Here is a 13,958-nt window from a genome sequence, read left to right as displayed (position 1 = left end):
TATTTCTCCATTTGCACAGAAAAAGCCTGTGTAAAGATCTTTTTTTTTTTTTTTTTTTCAGTACTGGGGTGCCGGAGCCTGCCGGCAAGAGTAGGGGTTCTGAAGTGAGGCGTGAGGATAAAGAGTTTTTAACCCTAACGTGGGGGAGCCGCCAGCCTACTATCTCTACGGGTCAACCCCTGTTCGTGGATCAGTATTTCCTACGGGTCGACGACTATGGCTGGGTCAGTATTCTCTATCGCGCGGACACTCCTGGCCAACGCAGCTTCTGGGTCAATCTCATCTTTATTGCGCCGACGCCGACGCCAACTTTGTTTTTCCAGAGGTATTTATACACAGCTACAGGTCAATCAACATTCTCTACTACCACCACCGGAATACAATAAAGACCAATACAAAACACACATTACAGATAGGCCTATCAGTACCCTCGTGTCATCACCACCCGATCCTCTCTCAGACCTCTTTGAACTTTCCATTACCCCAGACCTTGTTGACTCTGGGCGAAGGACAGTCAGCTGAGTCAGAGACACCAATCTAGGGGAAGGCCTTAATGGCTCCCAACACTGGGGATGGAACCCAGGGGCATTCTACCTTCCAGCGACACCCCCAGCCCTATTTTTTTTTTTTATTCTTTATTTTGAAACAGGGTCTAAGTTGCTGAGAGCCTCACTAAATAGCCGAGGCTGGCTTCAAACCTGCGCCATCCTCCTGTCTCAGCCTCCCAAATGCTGGGATTACAAGTATGCGCCACCACGCTCGGTGCAAAGATCATTTTTAATGGCCGGCTAATATTCTGCAGAGTGGATGACATGAGGGGCTCCCGCAGCCAGTCCCCTCTGGCTGGGTGTCTGGGGGTGTTTCTGGGACTTGGGCAGTGATCAGAGCCTGGGCAGATGGGACGGGGCAGCTGTGTGTGCAGCTGGGCAGGGCGGGGCTGCGAGGCCGGTGACCGTTCAGGGTCTCCGCGGCGCCTCCCCTGCGTCAGACCTCCGGGTCGCCGGGAGCTTTATCTTTATTTCTGACGGATCTGGATCCCAGCCCGGCCTGACACTTTCTCTTTATGTCTCCAGCTCTTGGAGCCTTTCTGTCAAGTAGCTAATGAACTGTAAACAGACACTCCAGGTTCTGGGGAGTCCTCGGAGGAGAGGGGCACGGCAGATACTGTGTGCCACAGACAGACTCCTCAGAACCATCCCCGGGCCATCCCCGGGGGCGCAGACCCCGTGCCTGCAGGTGCCAGCCCCCTGAGGACAGCAGCACAGGGTCAGGGGCTCCCTCAGACCGCGTCTCCCCATCCCCCAGCCTCCTTCCCTCCCCCACCCAGCGCTGTCCGGCTGGACTCACCGGGAGACCTTTTGGGAAATGGAGATTCAAGATGGGGACGGGCTGGGTGAGCAGCGGGCCCTCCCGCGCTGGATGGGCTCATCCGGCAGTTTTTGGAGCCGCTGGTCTAGGCTGGGGCGCCCCTCGCTCTGTTCAGAACCGCCCCGTCCTTGCTGGGAGCTCCTGAGGCATCCTGGGGGGCCTTAGATGAGGATACTGAGGTCCCATGAGGTTCTGGAACCGGGCTCAGGGTCACGTGACCTGTAAGAGGCGCCGCAGCCCTCAAATCCCTTTCCCTTAACCGCTACTCCAGGTGGGGAATGAATCGAAGCCCCCCCCCCCCCCAGCTTGACAGCCGGGGCTGTCTCTTTCCTTCCTTTAGCAGCGTTGCTGAGGTCTAATTCACCCATCCTGCTGCCTGCTTGCTTAAAGCGCACACGAGTCGTTTTCAGCTCATTCCTAGGGCCAGTGGCTACCTAACTGCAGGCCGGTTCACCGTTCCCAAAGAAACCTCATCCCCATTAGCTGCCACTTCCGGTTTCCTCCAAATTCCCAGCCCCAATCTACCGCTGACAGCGCTAATCCACCTCCTGTCTCGGGGATTCTCTAGTCTGAATGTCTGTGACCTCCTCCTTCATAATGTTCCAGTGCCTCCGACCTCACAGGCTCTCAGCTCCTCCGTCTTTTTTTTTTTTTTTTTTTTTCCCCAGTCCTGGGGATTGAACTCCGGAAGCTCTACCCCTTCTACTTCTGAGCTACACCCCCAGCCCACTTTTTTTTTTTTTTTTTTTTTTTTTGCAGTACTGGGGATGGAACCCAGGGGCATTCTACCTCCGAGCTGCACCCCCTGCCCTATTTTTAATTCTTTATTTTAAAACAGGGTCTCACTGAGTTGCAGAGGGCCTCACTAAGTAGCTGAGGCTGTCCTCGAACCGCGATCCCCCGGTCTCAGCCTCCCGAATGCTGGGATTACAAGCGCGCGCCACCACGCCCGGCTCCCCTCGTCCCTTTTTCTGGCTGAATAATGTGCCACTGTACGAGCGATCACGACTTCCATCTCCAGTCACCTGCTGGTGGACGCTGAGGTCTTTTTTATGATCGGCGCCGCTGTGACCATTCGTACAAGAGTCTGCGTGGACATCCTTTTCCGTGTTCTTGGGAGGAAACCTATCGGGGGATCGCCAGGTTGTAGGGTAATTGTGTTTTATATTTTTTATTTCTTTTTGGTACTGGGGATGGAACCCAGGGGCATTCTACCCCCAAGCTACGCCCCCAGCCTTTGCTTGAAAAGATGTCCTTCTTTCAACGGAGGGCTCATTTTGGGGAACAGAAAGTGGGGAGCAGCAGTGCCTTATTCCTTTGCAAGACTTATTACCCAGCTCTGAGAGCCCACAGACCATGACGAGAGCCACGCCTGGCCCTGGCCTTTCCATCTCCGAATCGAGACCTAGAGATGGGCAGGAAGCACGAGGCAGCGGTGGGCACCACGGAGGAGACCCAGGTCTGTACAAGAACTTTCTGGAAAGCTGCTCTCCAGTGCTGACCTCTGCCTCCAGAGGAGATCTGAGGTGTCCAGTGTCCCAGGAAGAACTCCGTGTTCCTCCTGCCAGGTTCTCGGCTGGGGGACGGAGACAGGACGGGCTCAGCCAGCACTCCTCCAAGCGAGCTCCCTGCGACTGCTCCCCACGGCCATCAGACCAGGACTCTTGAATCCTCGATGCCAGCACAGGACCCTTCCATGGTGCTTACCCAGAACTCCCCTGCTCCTGCCCCCGGGCCTTTGCGTGTCCTGCAGTTGGGATGTCCTCCCGTGTATTCCCTGCCAGTCCTGCCTGCCGCTTCCTTCCTGGGACGGTGGAGCCGAGACCAGGAGGCCAAGGGTCTGCACCCTGCATTCCTAGAGGGGGGGTCTCTGCAGGACCCAGCAGGACTTTGGACCCTTGCGATTTCCGTAGGTGGCCGGGTCCTGCTGAGGCCCCTGGCTGCTTTAGTTTCTGGTCGGTTTTGTCAAGAGAGGGAGAAAGGCAAGTATTCATCACTCTGCTGTTGGAAGGAGACAATGAATAGCAGCCTCTTATCTCCCATCCTTTTCATGCTCAAAATCCCCGGATCTTGTCCCAGACCTGCCTGCAGGGACTTGAGAGAGGATCCCAGCCCGGCTGTGTCAAGCCCAGCTTCCCAGGGGGAGTGGGGACACCCAGCGCGGAGTGCTCCCCGGGGAGGGGTGCACAGCTCTCCTTCTGCAGAGGGGTGGGCTGTGGGGGCTGCCTGAGCGCATCACAGGGGGTGTGGGGGGACAATGGAGGAGGCCCCCCCCGGATGAGAGTCTGCTGCTCAGGGCCACGAGTCTCCCTTGGCTGCGGCCTCTCTGGGGCACAGAGGTGTGGAATGGACCCAAGGAAGGAGGCAAAGGCGGCGGAGGAAGATGAGATCCCAGGATGAAACACCAGTGAGCTGCTGGCATCCCCGTAACTTGGCCCCTAGGGCAGTGGACGGTGCTGCTGGGAGCCCTGGGGTTGGTTTGTTTATTTATTTACTCATTTATTTTGAGGTACTGGGGATGGAACCCAGGCACATTCTACCTCCAAGGGATACCCACGACACTATTTTTTATTATTTATTTATTTAGGTGGTACTGGGGTTCCTGGAAGCCCTTCTACCTCCGGGCCACACTCCCAGACCTATTTTTACATTTTTATTTGGAAACAGGGTCTCCTAAGCCAGCGCGCGCAGCTGGCTTCGAACCTGCGCGATTCTCCTGTCTCTGCCTCCCAAGCGCGGGAATTACAAGCGTGCGCCACCACGCCCGGCTTATTCTTTATTTTGAAACAGGGTCTCGCTGAGTTGCAAAGAGCCTCACTAGGTAGCTGAGGCTGTCCTCGAACTGCGATCCTCCAGTCTCAGCCTCCCGAATGCTGGCGTGCACCCCCATGCCCAGCCCTGGGGTTCATCTAATGTGATGACGGCTCCTTTCAGTGACTGTTCCCCATCCCCCCTGGCCCTTCACCCCTGAGGCTCTCACCAGAGCATCTCCTTGGGTGGGTGGGGAGGTGGGAAAGGCTCAGGTAGAGCATGAATGGGGGTGCTGGAGAGAGTGATTCTCTGGAGCAGAAGTCCAGGGGCAGTGAGCTCTGTGCTGGGGTGGCCCGAGCATCCTTGCATTCTTACAGGGACAGTGGCAATTCCTGCCAAGCCCACCTGCATCTGAGTGCCCGGCACTCACTGACAGGGCGAATGAGGACCCTGTGTGTCCGTCTCCCCCAGAGCCTGCTCTCTGCCAGGGCTCAGCAAGCAGCATGGTCTCAGCTAAGCTGGGTCTTGCATTAGTGAGCAATTAATTACTCATCGGCAGATATTTAGTGAGCAGCTTCTATGTGCTAGACAAAGCCCCCTGTGGTCAGGAGGCTCACGCTCAGTGCCCAAGGATCGCTGCTCTGGGGACTGTTTCAGAGAGAATTTCCTTCCTCCCTCCCTCCCTCTGTCTGTCCCTCCCTCCATCTGTCCCTTCCTCCCTCCCTTCCTTGCTCCCTTCCTTCCCTTATTTCCTCCCTTCCTTAGGATGCCCAGTCTCACTAGGTTGCCCAGAGTCTTGCTAAGTTGCTAAGGTTGGTCTCAAACCTGCACTCTCCCTGTCTCAGCCTCCCAAGTACTGGGATTCCAGATGTGCACCACCACCCTAGCTCAGAGAGAATTTTTTTCCTTTTTTTATTGTGCACCACCACCCTAGCTCAGAGAGAATTTTTTTCCTTTTTTTTATTTTGCGGTACTAGGAATGGAACCTGGGGCATTGTACCTCTGAGCTACACCCCCAGCCCTATTTTTTATTCTTTATTTTGAAACAGGGTCTCACTGAGTTGCGAAGGGCCTCACTAAGTAGCTGAGGCCGTCTGCGAACCGCGATCCTCCCGTCTCAGCCTCCCGAATGCTGGGATGACAAGCTTGTGCCACCACAAGCTTGAACCAAAGAATTGAGCCCAATGGTGATGGCAGTGGGGTCAGATGATGCATGGACAGGAAAAAGATCTCCATTTGGGGAAGGGGAAGACAGCTTTGCGCGGCACACCACTTCGGTCGAGACAGGTGGGAGCAGGAGGTCCCAGCGACCCCAGGGTGGCGGGGCTGGCCTCGGGCTGTGGAATGAGTCCGAAAGCCGGAACTCTGTTCCCTGCTGCTGTGAACAGCTGGGCTGGGGGGAGCAGGTCCTCCTTCCCGTCCACTCCCCAGTCGACTCTGACTTGCCGCAGCTCCCAGTGGACCAGAAATGATCTATAGCAGATGCCACGCCAGGACCGCTGATGTAGTGACGAAGAAGAGAGATACCGGCCACTGGTCTTATCAGCTGGCAGCTGTGTGACAGGACAGAGGGATTCCTCTGCACTGTCCCAGCCCGTCCCTTCCCGCTCGCTGAAGGCTCTGGTGTCAGCTTCTCCATTTCTTTCACTTCTTATGGTGGCGTCCTCACACTGGCTCTCTGAAATGCAGAATCGGGGGAAATGGGAGGGGCTGAAGGGGAATCTGGAGCCTGGAGCTGGAGCTAGGGCTGGGGCGGGGGTAGGAGGAAGGTTGCTTGAGAAGAATCAAATACAGGATGAGAGAGATAGCGGTGGGAGAGGACCAGGAAACGGGAAGTGTGTTTGATCAGGTGAACCCTTTCGAAGGTTCGAGATAAACAATTGAAGTGTGTGTGTGTGTGTGTGTGTGTGTGTGTGTGTGTGTGTGTGGTGTTACTGGGATTTCAACCCAGGGGCATTCTACCTCTGAACGACACCCCAGCCTTTTTCATTTTTTTCTTTTAAATTTTGAAACTCTAGAGTCTTGCTGAGTTGCCGAGGGCCTCTCTAAGTGGCTGAGGCTGACTTCGAACCCGAGATCCTCCTGTCTCAGCCTCCCAAGTAGTGGGATTATCGGCGTGTTCCAGGGCACCCAGCACAGTTGAGAATTTGAAAAAAAGAATTATTAACTCTTTGGCGGATGGACCCTGTCTTAAGTCACGGTGACACTGCCCATTTGGACCCGGGTTTCGGTTGGGTTTTATGTCCTGGGAACAGCAAGAGCCATACCTAACAGTCACTGAACGTTATGCTGTGCTGTTATGAATAAAAATTATCAATCACTGCACATTTCACTGAATAGCACCATCCTGCCCTCTTCTCTTTTTCAGTGTGAGAATTGACCTCCTCAGGCCACGGATTTTCCCACTTCGGTGCTGACTAATAGAATTCCGATATTCGGTCTTGACACCGTGGATCCTGATAACTGCTGGTGAGAGAAATTTCAGCAAGATAAGATGTTAAAAAAAAGATCTCTGCTTCCCCTGCAGCTATAAGAAAGCAGATTCTAGTCAGCATAAAAAATGTCCATCCTTGCAAATGCTATTTCTAAGAGGAGAGTTTTACGTGGTTCTCTGGCTTCAAAGATGGTTACACACTGTGACCAATACCCTTCACTCACAAAACCAATAATTCTGATTGATTGTCTGGCTTAATAATTTATTGCCCTGGTAATGATATTTAAGTGGTCACTCCTGTTTTCTGAAAGGTATAAATATTTGTGAATTGTTAGCCAGGCGTGGTGGCACACACTTGTAATCCCAGGACTTGGGAGGCTGGGACAGGAGGATCCAGGTTCACTGCCAGCCTCAGCTACTTAGTGAGGCCCCCTGAAACTTAGTGAGACCCCGTTTCAAAATAAAGAATAAAGGCCGGGCGTGGTGGCGCACGCTTGTCATCCCCGCGCCTGGGAGGCAGAGACAGGAGGATCGCGCAGGTTCGAAGCCAGCCGCAGCTACTGAGTGAGGCTGTCAGCAACTTAGTGAGACCCTGTTTCCAAATAAATAAAGAATAAAAGCCGGGCGTGGTGGCGCACGCTTGTCATCCCCGCGCCTGGGAGGCAGAGACAGGAGGATCGCGCAGGTTCGAAGCCAGCCGCTCGCTCTGGCTTAGGAGACCCTGTTTCCAAATTAAAAAATATATTAAAAAATAGGTCTGGGAGTGTAGCCCGGAGGTAGAAGGGCTTCTAGGAACCCCAGTACCACCCAAAAAAAAAAAGAATAAAAAATAGGGTGGGGATATAGCTTGGAGGTCAAATGCCCCTGGGTTCCATCCCCAGTACTACACACACACACACACACACACACACACACACACACACAAGAATAAAAAATCGGGCTGAGGTGTAGCTCAGAGGTAGAATGCCCCTGGCCCAGTACCACATACAAAACAAACAAACAAACAAACACTCTTGTTAACTGTCATCAGAGAAGGGGGTGGACACCGGGTGAAGCAAAACCTGGGTCTCTGCTGGGATTTTTATTTCAACAGTGGTTTTGTTTAAATCAACAGAGGCGAGTGCAGAGCCCTCCATCTGGTCTATCCTGGATAATTCTCTAGCCGCGGAGGTGACTAGAAGTGGGGGTAGTCAAGGGTGGCTGCTTTGCATTTCCGTAGTATTGAGCAAGTCACCTCAATATTTTCCAGCACCTGGTCCTATATGAAGATACGGAGACCAGCGTTATTGTGAGGATAAATGGGATGATACCTGTGAAACTCCGAGGGGAGCGCTGGCCCCATGCACATGCTTGGGAACCAAAGACCATCACAGGTCTTTGAGTTGCCCAGCTCCTTTCCACATCAGCACGGAGACGGAGCTCTCAGCATCTCTAAAAGCGCCTCGGCGCCGCTCAGCCTTCTCCTGGCGCATCCAGTGCAGCTATCAGAAATGCAAGAGGCTCTCTGGTAGATTTATATGCACCGGCGAGTGGTAATTTCCATAATAAACATGGGCGCACACTGACACGATGCACATTCTGCCCAGGCCCAGGAGCTGCGAAAGGGAACACCTTCTAAGTCAGTCCTGCTCCTCCTCCCCATGCTAATGGGCTGGTGCATTCCATTACACGCAGGTGGGAGGCCTCTGTGATGGGCTTTGATGGCGGCCCTGAAATCGCAAAAGCAATGTGTTCCGAGGGTGAGCATTCAGCACGGGCATCTTCCCGGGCCCTGGTGATGTCCAGAGAGTTTGCAGGAGAACCGGGGCCCGACAAGGACTGGACGGGGCTGGGAGCAGGGGCGGGGGTGGGTGGGGAGAGTGAGTCAGGCCTTACAGACGTGCCGTTGCCGTTCCCTCAGGAGACTTACAGTTCACCTGGGTGAGTTGTATGGGCTCTAGCTCAAAGGGTTTGGGTGTTTGTGAGTAGTCCCCTGTGACCTTGAGCTCTCCATGTTGCCCTCTTGAAGGATGAACACGAGATACATGCTGTCTGTACATTGGGGGAGGGTAGGGGGGTTGGAGGAGATACTTGGGTAGGAAAGCAAAAGTCGTACAAGAAACTCAGGTCCTGTGGCCACTAACAGACCACCAGAGCTGGGGGAGCAGAGTTCCACCAAGCCCTTTGTTTCCAGGAGAGAAGAATCAGACTCAAGGAGAGGAAGGGTTTGCCTGACACCTTCTAGTGTCTCGGTCAACAACCTCACCACTATACTCCAAAACAACCAACCACACAACTCAGAGGAAGGAAGATTTTTTTGCTCAGATTTTTTTTTTTTTAGATTATGGGTTCAATCCATGTGAGGCCAGGGGAGGCCAGCAGTAAGTGGAGAGAGTGGGCAAGAGCGTGCAAAGCTCCCTCTCACATCGTGGAGGCCGGGAGCCTCCACAAGAGAGCAAGCGGGGAGGGCCATAAAGGACACGCCTCCAGGGATACTGCCTTAGCATCCAAGCCCCACTTCCAACATGGCTACCTTGTTTCAGTTAGGGGTATATTCTAAATCCAAACTTTTACATTGAGTGAGTTAGTGAGTAGCTTAGCATCCAGCCCTGGCACCTGGTTGGGGTCGATGCTAAGCCACCTGTTTCCCTCACTCTTCAGCCTCCCTCCTCCTTGGCAGTCACCCTCCCCGCCAGCCCCAAGGCACCTGCGGCTGGGCACCAGCATGGGCTTGCCCACTCTCTGGCTCCTGTGGCTGGTAAGGGGAGTGACGCTATTTTTTGGTACCAGGGATTAAACAGTAGTTTAAGCCTAGTGGCTTTCTACCCACGAGTTACACTCTATCCCTAGTTTTAATCTTTTATTTTGAGACAGGGTTTTGCTAAGTTGCTGAGGCTGTCTTCAACCCTGGAGTCCTCCTGTGTCAGCCTCCCATGTACTGGGATGACGGCATGCACCATCGTGCCTGGCCCACGCTGTATTAATGCTTTAAATACCTTATGTACTGGCACTTTCGTCCGCTGCATAACTGATGGTGTGTATTCTGAGCCCGCGCCCCCCACCGGCTCTGCTGATAAGGTTCCTTTCTCAGATGAAGAGCCCCGAGGAGTGGATTAAGTGCGCGGCATGCCCTTCCTCCCCAAGTGGCAGGCCACGAATTGGAAGAGTTTGAGAAGAAGTGCGTAAGAGGCAATCGATTCTATTTCTAGAGAGAGCCAAGTAGCTCCGACGCCCATTCATCCTTTTAACAAGAAATAACTAAGCGGTAATGGGTGACCCTGTGCGTTCCCTCTTGCAGCATCCCACAGGCACGCGGCCTGGCACTGAGAGGCTGGAGGGAGGGGCGGGTGTGCCTCAGAGAAGGGCGTCCTTCATTTTGGAGACAAATTTGCACATGGTGGGAGGCCACGGAGGGGCGTCAGCATCCCCGTCATCCCTCAGTGGCTCCTCGCAACAGCCTGACTTGGTCTCCCAGCTCCCACGCCACCCAAGTTCCTTCCCCAAATGGCAATTGTATTAGTCAGGGTTCTCCAGAGAAACAGAAATATATATATATATATATATATACACCTTAGAAGGAATCCAGTACTATAAAGGACTCACTCACATGATTATGGAGGCGAAAAGTCCTACAATCTGCAGCAGGCAAGCTGGAGACCCATGAGATATAATGGCATGGTTCCGGCTCAAGTCTGAAGGCCTTGGAACCGAGAAGCCAATGCCATGGTTACGGCGTGAAGGCCAGTAGCCTGACACCCAGGAAGAGCCAGCATTTCAGACTGAGCCAAAAGGCAAGAAAGAGCTGATGTCCCCGGAAGGTGATCAGGCAGGTGGGCCTTTGTGTCTAATCCGGCCTTCAACTGATTAGATGGAGCCCATCCACAGGAAGGAAGGCAACCCGACTAACTTGGTCTACAGTTCAAATGCTCATCTTAGCTGTGTGCAGTGGCACATGCCTGTAATCTCAGTACTTGGGAGGCTGAGACAGGAGGATTTCAGGTTTGAGGCCAACCTCAGCAACTTGGCCAGACTCTCAGCAACTTAGCAAGATCTTGGGGGTAGAATGCCCCGGGTTAAATCCCCAGTACAAAACAAACAAACAAATGCTAATTTCATCCATAGATGCTTCCATGGACATACCCGAAATGGTGTTTGATTAATTGCTCAGGCACCTTGTGGCTGGTTTTATGTGTTGACACATAAAGTTAGCCACGACAGCAGCTAATTAGCCGGTTGTTTTAATCATAAACTGGGTCGTATTGAGCCTAAATGACTGCCAAGGTGGCCAGGCCCTGCCCCACGGCCCCAGCCCGCTTTTCTCCATGTTTTATTTGCATTCTCTGCACGCCATGCACGCTGACCCTGTTATGCTGTCTCACCTCGGTACCTCTGCAGTAGCTGAGCCATTTTAAAGTCTGAATCAGGATCTTGCTAAGTTGTTGAGGCTGGACTGGAACCTGTAGTCTTCCTATCTCAGCCTCCCAAGTCCTGGGATTACAGGTATACACCACACCTGGCTTGCTGAACCCTTTTACTTAGGATGTGTTTAAACTACAACTCAGCTGGGCATGGTAGCATTTTTCTTTTCTATGGTTTTTTTTTTTTTTTTTTGGTCCTGGGAAAACTTTTCCTTCCTTCTCTTGGTACTGGGGATTAAATTCAGGGACGCTCTACATCTGAGCTATACTCCCAGCCCTTTTTATTTTCTATTTTGAAACAGAGTCTTACTGAGTTGATGTCTCAGTGAGGTGCTGAGGCTGGCTTTGAACCTGTGATTCTTCTTTCTCAACCTCCCAAGTATTAGGATTATAGGCATGTGTCACTGAGCCCAGCTTAAAAAAAAAAAAAAAGGTATCCTTAACCCAGTACTTGGGAGGGTGAGACAGGATTATAGGTTTGAACGAGACCTTGTTTCAAATAAAAAGGGCTAGGGCGTAGTTCAAAAGTAGATGCTCCCGGGTTCAATTCCCGGCATCAAAAAATTTAAATATAAAATATGTATTCTTGAATGTAGGTTTCATAAAATAAGATGAGCCCTGGGAGTTCTGAGCTTTTTTTTCACGTACTCTAATAACAATTGTTAACTCTGTGCGACCTGATTTACCTGGGCATTCCTTGAAGTGCGGGTCCCTTGGGAAACCTGGGGATGGGCGTCAGGTGGGGGCCGTGGGAGGTACGTGCTGGGTGTTTTCCCAACCGATCTTCTCATCACACATACATTTTTAATACTGTCAGAATTTGATCTGTTATATAAAGCTGGAAGCAGTAGCGTTGTGTGTAAATAGCAAACCGTGGGAAGATTGCCCTGCAAATACGTTCTGCCAACCCCGCTATTGCCGCGTCCATTTAACGCGGGCCGCTGTCCGCGGTGCTGAAATAGCAGATCCCGCCCGGCCTCGGGCTTCGCGGGCCGCTGTCCGCGGTGCTGAAACGCCCCACGTCCCACGACGGAGCTGCCTGCCCTGCAGTCCCGCACCTCGCCATTGTTGGGTCGCATGCAGCGATACTGCTGGAACCACAGTCTGGATCAGAACTCCTTTCCCACCTGGCATCTCTCAAGCTCATCCGGGGGCTAATACCACCGTTCTGTTCCGCCGTAGGGAGGGTGGAGGGGTATGGGGTGCCAAGCCCTTTCCGCAGCTCCATGCTGTGTGGAACCCCAGGTGTTGCTATCACACCGACGATGCCATGGGGAAATGCAGGGGTGCCGCAATGACAGCTGCCTGTCCAACCACGGGCTGCGTGGTCGGCAGTGGTGCCCGCGCCTGAGGAGTCATGCCGGAGCATTCCCATGTGCACGGCGGCGAGCAGACACGCTCCAATTTCACTTGTGATGGAACATAAGAAGCATGCTCTGTGAATCTTGTGACCCTCGAGATGTAAGAGACGGATGATTTAAACTTTGGGGTGGCCATTTAAAAATATTTGTTAAGCCGGGTGTGGTGGCGCATGCTTGTAATCCCCGCGCTTGGGAGGCAGAGACAGGAGGATCGGGCAGGTTCGAAGCCAGCTGCGCTGGCTTAAGAGACCCTGTTTCAGAATAAAAAATATAAAATAGGTCTGGGAGTGTAGCCCGGAGGTAGAAGGGCTTCCAGGAACCCCAGTACCACCAAAAAAAAAAAAATAAATAAATAAAAAAATTTGTTAAGCTGGGCACAGCGGTGCATGCCTGTAATCCCAGTGCTTGGGAGGCTGACAGAGGAGGATCACAGGTTTGAGTTCAGCCTCAACAATTCAATGAGAACCTGTCTCCAAACCAAAAAAAAAAAAAAAAAAAAAAGTAAAAAAAAAGGCTGAGAGCGTAGCTCAGAGGTAGAACGCCCCTGGTTCAATCCCTGGTACAACAATAACAATTATACAAAACAAATGAAAATTTGAGGCATAACATATAAAGTGCACAAATATTAACTATAAAGCTTAGATAATTTGTGTGTTTGCGTTGCCATTATTCAGATAAAAACACATAACCTTTCCAGCATGCCCTACCTCTGTGCCCCCTAACAGGCATCACCTTCCCCCAAGGATAATTACTTTTCCGACATCTATCACCATAGAATAGTTCTTCTTGTTCTTGAATTTCATATACACGAGATTACTCAGTGTGTAACTTACTGAATTCCACCTCTTTTGTTCAACATTTTGTCTTCAACTTCGCCCATGTTTTTGCACATGGGCGTTTCATTCTTTCCTATTGCTGCATAATAACCTTTTGTGTTTATCCATCCCATTTTCAATGGACTTTGGGGCTGTTTCCAGTCTGAGGCTGTTGTGTATAAGGCTGTGGACGTCCTTGTGCACGCCTCTGATGCACACTCATGTATGTTGGATGGACCCGGGAGTGGAGTTGCTGGATCATAATATATATGTACGTTTTCAAAGTGGTTGTATCAATGTAGTCATTAAATAATTAATTCCTCCTTCTTGATTTTGCTTTTTCTATATTCTCTTGATCAATGGAGAAGCTGCTCTGGGGAGAAGGCTGTATTTAAATAATTGTGGTCTTGGAGTTTTCTAGGGAACTTTATTGATCAGCATTGATTAGATGGCCATTCCCTACTAATTTGCCTAGACATCAGAGACATCCTTCTCTCCCACCTTCCTTCTGTTTGGTTATTGCCATTACTAACTCTGTAATGGAATCCGAATGAGGTAGTTCAATCTAAACGAAGTTTAGAGTGAATAACCTCCTATTCTGCCTCCACACACCAGACTAGAGCATGCCCGAGAGGAGCCTCCTCCCAGAGCAAGAGGAGGGCATGTAGCAGGGGAGGCGAGCTCCTTCTCCTGTGGTCTCCCCAATTCTCGCCTTTCCCCCAGATCTTAGGAGGTTTGGGGCCAAAATATCTACTGCCAGTGTGTTGCGTTTAGGTAATTTTAAGGCTCAAATCAAGCTGTATTAAAGACAGTTCAATACTCTCAGGGGCAC

The sequence above is a fragment of the Muscardinus avellanarius genome (genome assembly GCF_963383645.1).
Source record: "Muscardinus avellanarius genome assembly, chromosome: 3".
NCBI classification, from domain to species: Eukaryota; Metazoa; Chordata; class Mammalia; order Rodentia; family Gliridae; genus Muscardinus; species Muscardinus avellanarius.
This window is presented reverse-complemented; position numbering follows the sequence as displayed.